At 33.3% G+C, this 7,612-nt stretch overlaps 1 long non-coding RNA gene across 1 annotated transcript; it reads left to right on the forward strand.

The window, feature by feature from the left end:
• The first annotated feature begins 2,648 nt into the window (after positions 1–2,648).
• Positions 2,649–7,347, forward strand: LOC139504825 (uncharacterized). Its single transcript, XR_011659392.1, has 2 exons — positions 2,649–2,883; positions 6,497–7,347. It is a non-coding gene; the product is annotated as an uncharacterized lncRNA (long non-coding RNA).
• Positions 7,348–7,612: the final 265 nt, after the last annotated feature.

The raw sequence follows: 7,612 nt of genomic DNA on the forward strand, positions 1-7,612 counted from the left end.
GACATAATCAATGAAGGTGTGATAGATACAATAGAACAATTATTACAAAGATATGATGTCTGTATGTATTTTAAGTTGAATGTGTATGACTAGGATGTCACAACTGCCAGACTGGGGTGTTAGAAGGGCATGACTGGGGTGTTAGATGAAGACATTATTAATGAAGGTGTGATAGATACAATAGAACAATTATTGCAATGATATGATGTTTGTTTGTATTGTATAGTTGATTGTGTATGACTAGGATGTCCCAAATGCCTGACTAGGGGGCTATGATGGCATGACGTGGGTGTTAGATGTAGACCTTTTATATGTAGGTGTGATAGATACAATAGAACAATTATTACAAGATGTGATGTCTGTATGTATTATATAGTTGAGTGTGTAGGACTAGGATGTCACAAATGCCTGATTAGGGTGTCACAAGGGCGTGACTGGGGTGTTAGAACAGTGAGATGAAGACATAATAAATGAAGGTGTGATAGATACAATAGAACAATTATTACAAAGATATGATGTCTGTATGTATTATATAGTTGATTGTGTATGACTAGGATGTCACAACTGCCAGACTAGGGTGTTACAAGAGCAAGACTGGGGTGTTAGATGAAGACATTATAAATGAAGGTGTAATAGATACAATAGAACAATTATTACAAAGATATGATGTCTGTATGTATTGTTTAGTTGATTGTGTATGACTAGGATGTCACAAATGCCTGACTAGGGTGTTACAAGGGCATGACTGGGGTGTTAGATGAAGACATTATAAATGAAGGTGTGATAGATACAATAAAACAATTATTACAAAGATATGATGTCTGTATGTATTTTAAGTTGAATGTGTATGACTGGGATGTCACATATGCCAGACTGGGGTGTTAGAAGGGCATGACTGGGATGTTAGATGAAGACATTATAAATGAAGGTGTGATAGATACAATAGAACAATTATTGCAATGATATGATGTTTGTATGTATTGTATAGTTGATTGTGTATGACTAGGATGTCCCAAATGCCTGACTAGGGTGTTATGGAGCATGACTGGGGTGTTAGATGTAAACCTTGTATATGTAGGTGTGATAGATACAATAGAAAAATTATTACAAGATATGATGTCTGTATGTATTATATAGTTGAGTGTGTAGGACTAGGATGTCACAAATGCCTGATTAGGGTGTTACAAGGGCATGACTGGGGTGTTAGAACAGTGAGATGAAGACATAATAAATGAAGGCGTGATAGATACAATAGAACAATTATTACAAAGATATGATGTCTGTATGTATTATATAGTTGATTGTGTATGACTAGGATGTCACAACTGCCAGACTAGGGTGTTACAAGGGCAAGACTGGGGTGTTAGATGAAGACATTATAAATGAAGGTGTGATAGATACAATAGAACAATTATTACAAAGATATGATGTCTGTATGTCTTGTTTAGTTGATTGTGTATGACTAGGATGTCACAAATGCCTGACTAGGGTGGTACAAGGGCATGACTCGGGTGTTAGAGGAAGACATTATCAATGAAGGTGTGATCGATACAATAGAACACTTATTGCAAAGATATGATGTCTGTATGTATTATAAAGTTGAATGTGTATGACTAGCACTACTGGACGAAAAAACAACTGTCCATACCAGTAACAGTTGTTGTACGACTGTCTTAGTCTGTGAAAGACAAGTAACGACTGTCAAATCTGTCATATTTCGTTGCAACAGTTCATTTATGTCGGTCCCAACTTTTTTACGGGTTGTGAAAGTCAAAAAATGCTACCATCAGTCATTTCAGAACTGTCCCAGTGGTTTACGGTGTTGTCACAGTCAAACCCTATTTATTACAGTCTTTCTAATAGTTGTGACAGTTACATAATGTCCGTCCCAACCTTTTAATAGTTGGGACAGTTAAAATTTGTTTGTGTCAACTTTTCAGACGTTGATGCAGTAAAAAAATGTTTGTCACAACGATTTTAGAGTTGGGACAGTCGTTAAAATGTTTGTTACAACTTTCAAAAGGTTGACACAGTCATTAAATGTTTATTACAACTTATAAAAGGTTGACACAGTCGTTAAATGTTTAAAACAAACACTGTATAGGTTGATACAGTCGGTAAATGTTTTAATGCAAATATTTTAGCGTAACGGTAGTCGATCAGCGTAAAAAAAAATCACGTCTCACCCGGCTCTCAAGATTTTATTTAGTTGTGAAATAGTCCATAACTTATACTATTATCGTCTATTGTGCGATTGTAAACTTGTTTTGCTGTTAATTCATTTATTTTGCGATCGTTGTTTGTCTTTTGTCGTTTTCCATTTATTGCCGTAGCATTGTCCGTTTATTTTTGGCAGTCATGTGCGTTTGACTTTAAATAATTCTTTTGATATCCTTACTTTTTATTTTATAATATCTGTCGTTCATAACTGGTTTTAAAAACCAGAAGCTGTTGTTTAAAATGGAGTTTTAATATTATTGCAGAAAAATGAGAAGATGATAATGGATTCCAATATGCATTCAAATTTATACTTGAAAAAGTTTTGCCGGATAGATTCTGCGGAATAAAAAAATGTACTATGGGTGTACCTGAAATAAATTTAAAGATTATGACTAAGGTACCAATATTGTACAGCATAATAAAACAGTTTTAATTCGAATTACACCCCGAGGGACATTTCCGATGATTAAAAAAATAATTAGTAAAATCTGTCAAGTTTCATTAAAAACGGAAAACAATTCTTCACCGTAAACGATTTACCCTCTTTAATTTTTTGTCGGCAAAAAAACGGACCTCAGGTCGGCAAACTTCTAAGTACATCTTTACACAGAAAACTAGATGTTAGACCACATGTACAATAATCTGAGCTGGAAATTACAATCGGTGAGTAGAAATTATCAATATTTTAAAGCATGTCTATCGAATAGGAATAATCATGGTTTCATAATTTTGAAGGGAAAATGTGCACATTTGTCAGCTTACAGACCTTACAGTTTGTTTAAACTCATTGGCGGGTCCAGAGGGAGGGTTCCGAGGGTTGGAACCCCCTTCTTTTGGCCGCTCAATGCAATTGAATGTGGACATACAGTTGGAACCCCCCTTTTTTTGTCCTGGGTTGGAAACCTCCCCTTTTTAAAACATGTAAAATGGCTGGATCCGCCACTGATCCTACAGATTCCATAATGAGATACTCCGATAGACTATATAGCTATGAATCGACATTCTATACTACCACACTCGTGCAAAGTTGCATATTCCAGGGAAAATTGAGCTTGTTAGTTGTGCATCATAACAAATCATTGAAAGTCATAAAGGACACCGTTCCCCTCCCCCTTTTATCATGTGTATGTCATTTATTCCCCTATTTAGTTTGCATACATCACCCTGAGTGGAATACAAAAAAGGGTACTCTATATCTTCCCCTTTTTTGTGGGAAAAATTTGTTTGATTATATAGGGGCCCCTTATGAAAAGTTCTGGATCTGCTACTGACCTATACATCATGTAGTGTACATATTGTATGTTAATGAGGGTGGTAAAGGGTTATTTTTGTGCAAGTTTTCCGCCTTTTTAATTCATGGGTTTTCGTGTTTTGTAGTTTTATTTCTCGTTTTCTCGTGTTTGGCTCGACGTGCGTGCCTCGTGTTCTCCTTTATTTATTTTCCGTGTTTCGTGTCGGTACTCTTAATTTCTCGTGCTTGTCGTTCATTTGATTAAAAGTAAGGCCGGGATTAAATTCAAAGCCCCGGTTAGTCAGGAGATTGTTTTAAATTATGTGTTCCAATGCAGAATATTTAAAATTGCTATGAAATTAATTATTATGAATAACATTTTTCTTTCAAATCAGTTGCGACTAGCGGACTCTAAAATGTGACTGTAGGGTCATCATGTCCATGATATATAATGGCTAGATGATCTCCAAGAACGGCTGATTTATAAATTATTTTACGTTTTACATTAATATTTACTATTTTATTTCTCGTGCTTCGTTTTTTCCGATTTTTATTTTACGTGCAACGTTTTTGCCATTTTTATTTCACGTGTTTCCGTGTTGAGGGTCCCCCTTTACCACCCTCGTTAATGTATTGCTTACTCTGGACCTAAATTTGCATGAAATACTTGTCACTGGACATTTTATAACCAACAACCAACTGATTTTTACCTGTACGTATCCGTATAAATGTGTTTCTTATCATGCTTATGCTGAATTACTAGTAATTTCATCAATTTTATCATTTTCATGTTTATCAGCTGATAAAAAAATCTATCTGTATGCATATTTTTTTATGTTAACATGGTTTAAACTTTTTTAAAGTATTTTATTGTATTTTATTAAGCTCAAAAAAAATATTTTGTAGATATGATATTATTCAGTAAGTTGTCATAAAATTTACTCAGGGGTTAAAAAATTTTGCTACAGCTAACTAGCCCAGGACTTATTGGCAGCAGGATTTTACTAGCCCTGTTGAAAGAACTGCTAGTCCATCAAAACTGACCTGCTAGCTCTAGTATGCCTTAAAAATCAAGAGTTTGCTGTATAATTCAAAGTGGGTGTCCTTTGTTTTGAACCTAACTTAGTTGTTCTCACATTCAAAGCAGACATTTTATTGGCGTGCTTGGGGCAACTTACGGCAATGTTCACATTGCCAGGGGAATCATTGTGTCCCAGTTCTGCCAACTTTTCAGGAAGTGAATGCGTGATTTTTTTGGCCAAATTGTAAAGATCAAAGAGAAAAAAACAATATATATATCAAAGGAAAATGCCGCCAAATAAGAATGAACATGTGTGAGTCTCGCACTAAAGACTTGACAGCCCTGCTGTCCTGGACACTATTTTTTTTCCGCGGCTTTTCCCTGTCGTATTTAGCATTTTTGGGGGATGAATTTTCAGCCTCGTTACTCCCTTCATCTACCGTTTTTCGTTCTGAAACTGACGAAGTTCCTGGGGTTCCCGTACTAAAATATTTAGAAATATTTTTTTGCATGGTTTCGTGCTCAAGAGCTGTGCAACAAGACAGGTCAATACCAATCAATACCGTTAATTGAAATTTTTGGCACGATAAGCAATGTACAATACCCCCAGCCATGGTATTAGAAATCGATATTTAAAGTAAGAGAATTGCAATCAACACATGATACCAGGCCACCCAGACATGCCAGAGTTATTTGTTCTATTTTTAAAATATGTTCAAAAGGACCTGTACAAACCAGTTCAAATTCTTGGAATCCCGGATGACTTACAAATGACTTAATTGAATCGAAATGGCTAACATAGAATAGTGATGAAGAGATTTTTCACTTTCTATTTTGGAAACGTCAAGAATTTTTTGTTACTAGTCCGTCGGGCATATCGGATTACACATTTTAATTGCCCGAGGCGTAATTGATCTAGTCCAGGGCGTCGGGCTAGTTGATTTTTTAACCCCTGTTTACTGTGTTAACTGCATTGTACATGTACATGTTGTATCTACTAATTTAGTCTAAAAAAATTTTTTATTCAAATTCAAAATAAACATGATAAATAATTAAAATATTTGTATTTACTGAATATGACCATGCAAATGTGACATTAAAATAGGTAATAATCAGGATGTTTTATATAATTAACACTGGATAGGTAATAATCAGAAATTCTTATAGTTATATACATGATGTAGCTAATATACAAATTAAGACACAGTAGTTTATTGCCTTGGGGATGACATTTAATCTGTCATGGGTATATTGAATATGATTTTATAATAATGTTCACAAATTATGATTAAAATTGTCCTCTTGCATGTCTTGTACACAAGTATGTGTCTGAGGTTATGAATAAAATCTTGAATCAAATTTTTGATAACTTTTTCAAAACAAATTATAATTTAAGAAAAATATGAAACAGCAGGATATACTATAATCATGATTATTGTGGATATAAAAATGCAAATTTTAAAAGTTATCTGAATAAAACAGTGCATTTATTATTTTTTTTTCATTCCTTAAACTTTTCTTTGTCATGTTTGTAGTATCAATATATTTCATATTAAACATGTTAAATGATTAACATAATTAAAATGAACAAAAGAAATAACCTGTTGTGTTTTAGAGAGGAATAACTATGTCTATGTCCATGATGTCTGACTTTAAAGAATTGATGAAATAAAGTATGATGAGAGCCTCAATAAGATAGTAACTCTTCAACATGTTCAATGAAAGTACACAGTCACACTTAAAAAATCATTAATGCAGGAAAAAAGACAACACTATATAGAATTTAGACCCCCTTAAAAGATTTATTTTTCTTGTTAATAGGCACTTGAAAATAGAATTGTATAAGTACTAGAATTTTTTGGTCAATTAAATGAGAAGTGCTAGTTTTATCTAGGTAAATACAGTTATTGTAATTGACTTTCTTATTATTGCACAATGTATATACATGTAGTATTATATATTTATTATTACATGTAGTTAAAAATTTACTGTACTCGAGTCTAAATGTATATTTTATTTTGTAGAATCATACTGAATATGCATTGGTTTGACCATGATTCCCACTTAGAATATATATGACGCCTGCTAGTACATGTGCACTTTGATGCATAGGAAATATAGATGTCACTGAGTCGCTCTTATAGCTGCAAATTGTGAAACAATGGATTAATTCATTATTTTATGCTAGATATCTATTGTTTTTGGAAATAATGAATACGGTATGCAACATTATTCCATGATGATGATCTGATGTTCTGATTAAATTGGACAAGAAGAAAATTGTGCCTTGTACAAATAGGAAACTTACAAATTGTATTAAAGGAGGACCACATTACTGGAGGACTAAATACCTTGGATTATCATGATAATTATTAATTTGCTATATCAATCATGATCAATTGTGAATTTGGAATAACAAAATTTCATAGTTGCAGTGCATATTAATAGTGCAATCATACATGTACATTGTTTCTGTATTCCATGAATACCCAGGATAATTATTCACTTGAAATAGTAATTTGGAATAATGAAAATTCATAGTTTCAGTGAATACTACTAATAATAGTGCATCATATCTGAATTCATGAATACTTTTGATTAGTGGATAATCAGTCATTTTAATATAATAACAATATGGATAATGTGAATTTCTAGTTTCAGTGAAATTTACAAAACAGTACAAGTATATCACATCTGAAGTTTATGTTGGCATTGCAATTGTTAACTACCGCCAGCATGTCCAGGGTGTGTAAAAAGATCTTAACCAACTATTAGGGTCTCGTGCAGTCCGTGTCAATTGTTTAGTGTCAAATGACTGCTTGCTGTACTTAAATTATTAAAGTCTGAATTAGAATTAAATAAAAATCTTAATTAGCATGATTAGTGGCCAAGTATTTGAAACAAATAAATCATGCATGTACTTTAAAGTATAATTTTATTATCCCTCCTGCAACAAAAGTTGAAGTACATGCATGCAAGAAATAGGTACATGTATTACAATCTGGCAGTGGCTACAGCGTACCGTTTTGTATTTAAGCTTCACCAGATACATTTTAGAACCTGAAAGGCCTGGATATTTCCTTATGTTATGAAGTTCCTGTTATAAGTAATAGGATAATTATATTTGGTATGTGCGTACC

This window comes from Mytilus edulis, unplaced genomic scaffold, assembly GCF_963676685.1.
Source record: "Mytilus edulis unplaced genomic scaffold, xbMytEdul2.2 SCAFFOLD_953, whole genome shotgun sequence".
NCBI classification, from domain to species: domain Eukaryota; kingdom Metazoa; phylum Mollusca; class Bivalvia; order Mytilida; family Mytilidae; genus Mytilus; species Mytilus edulis.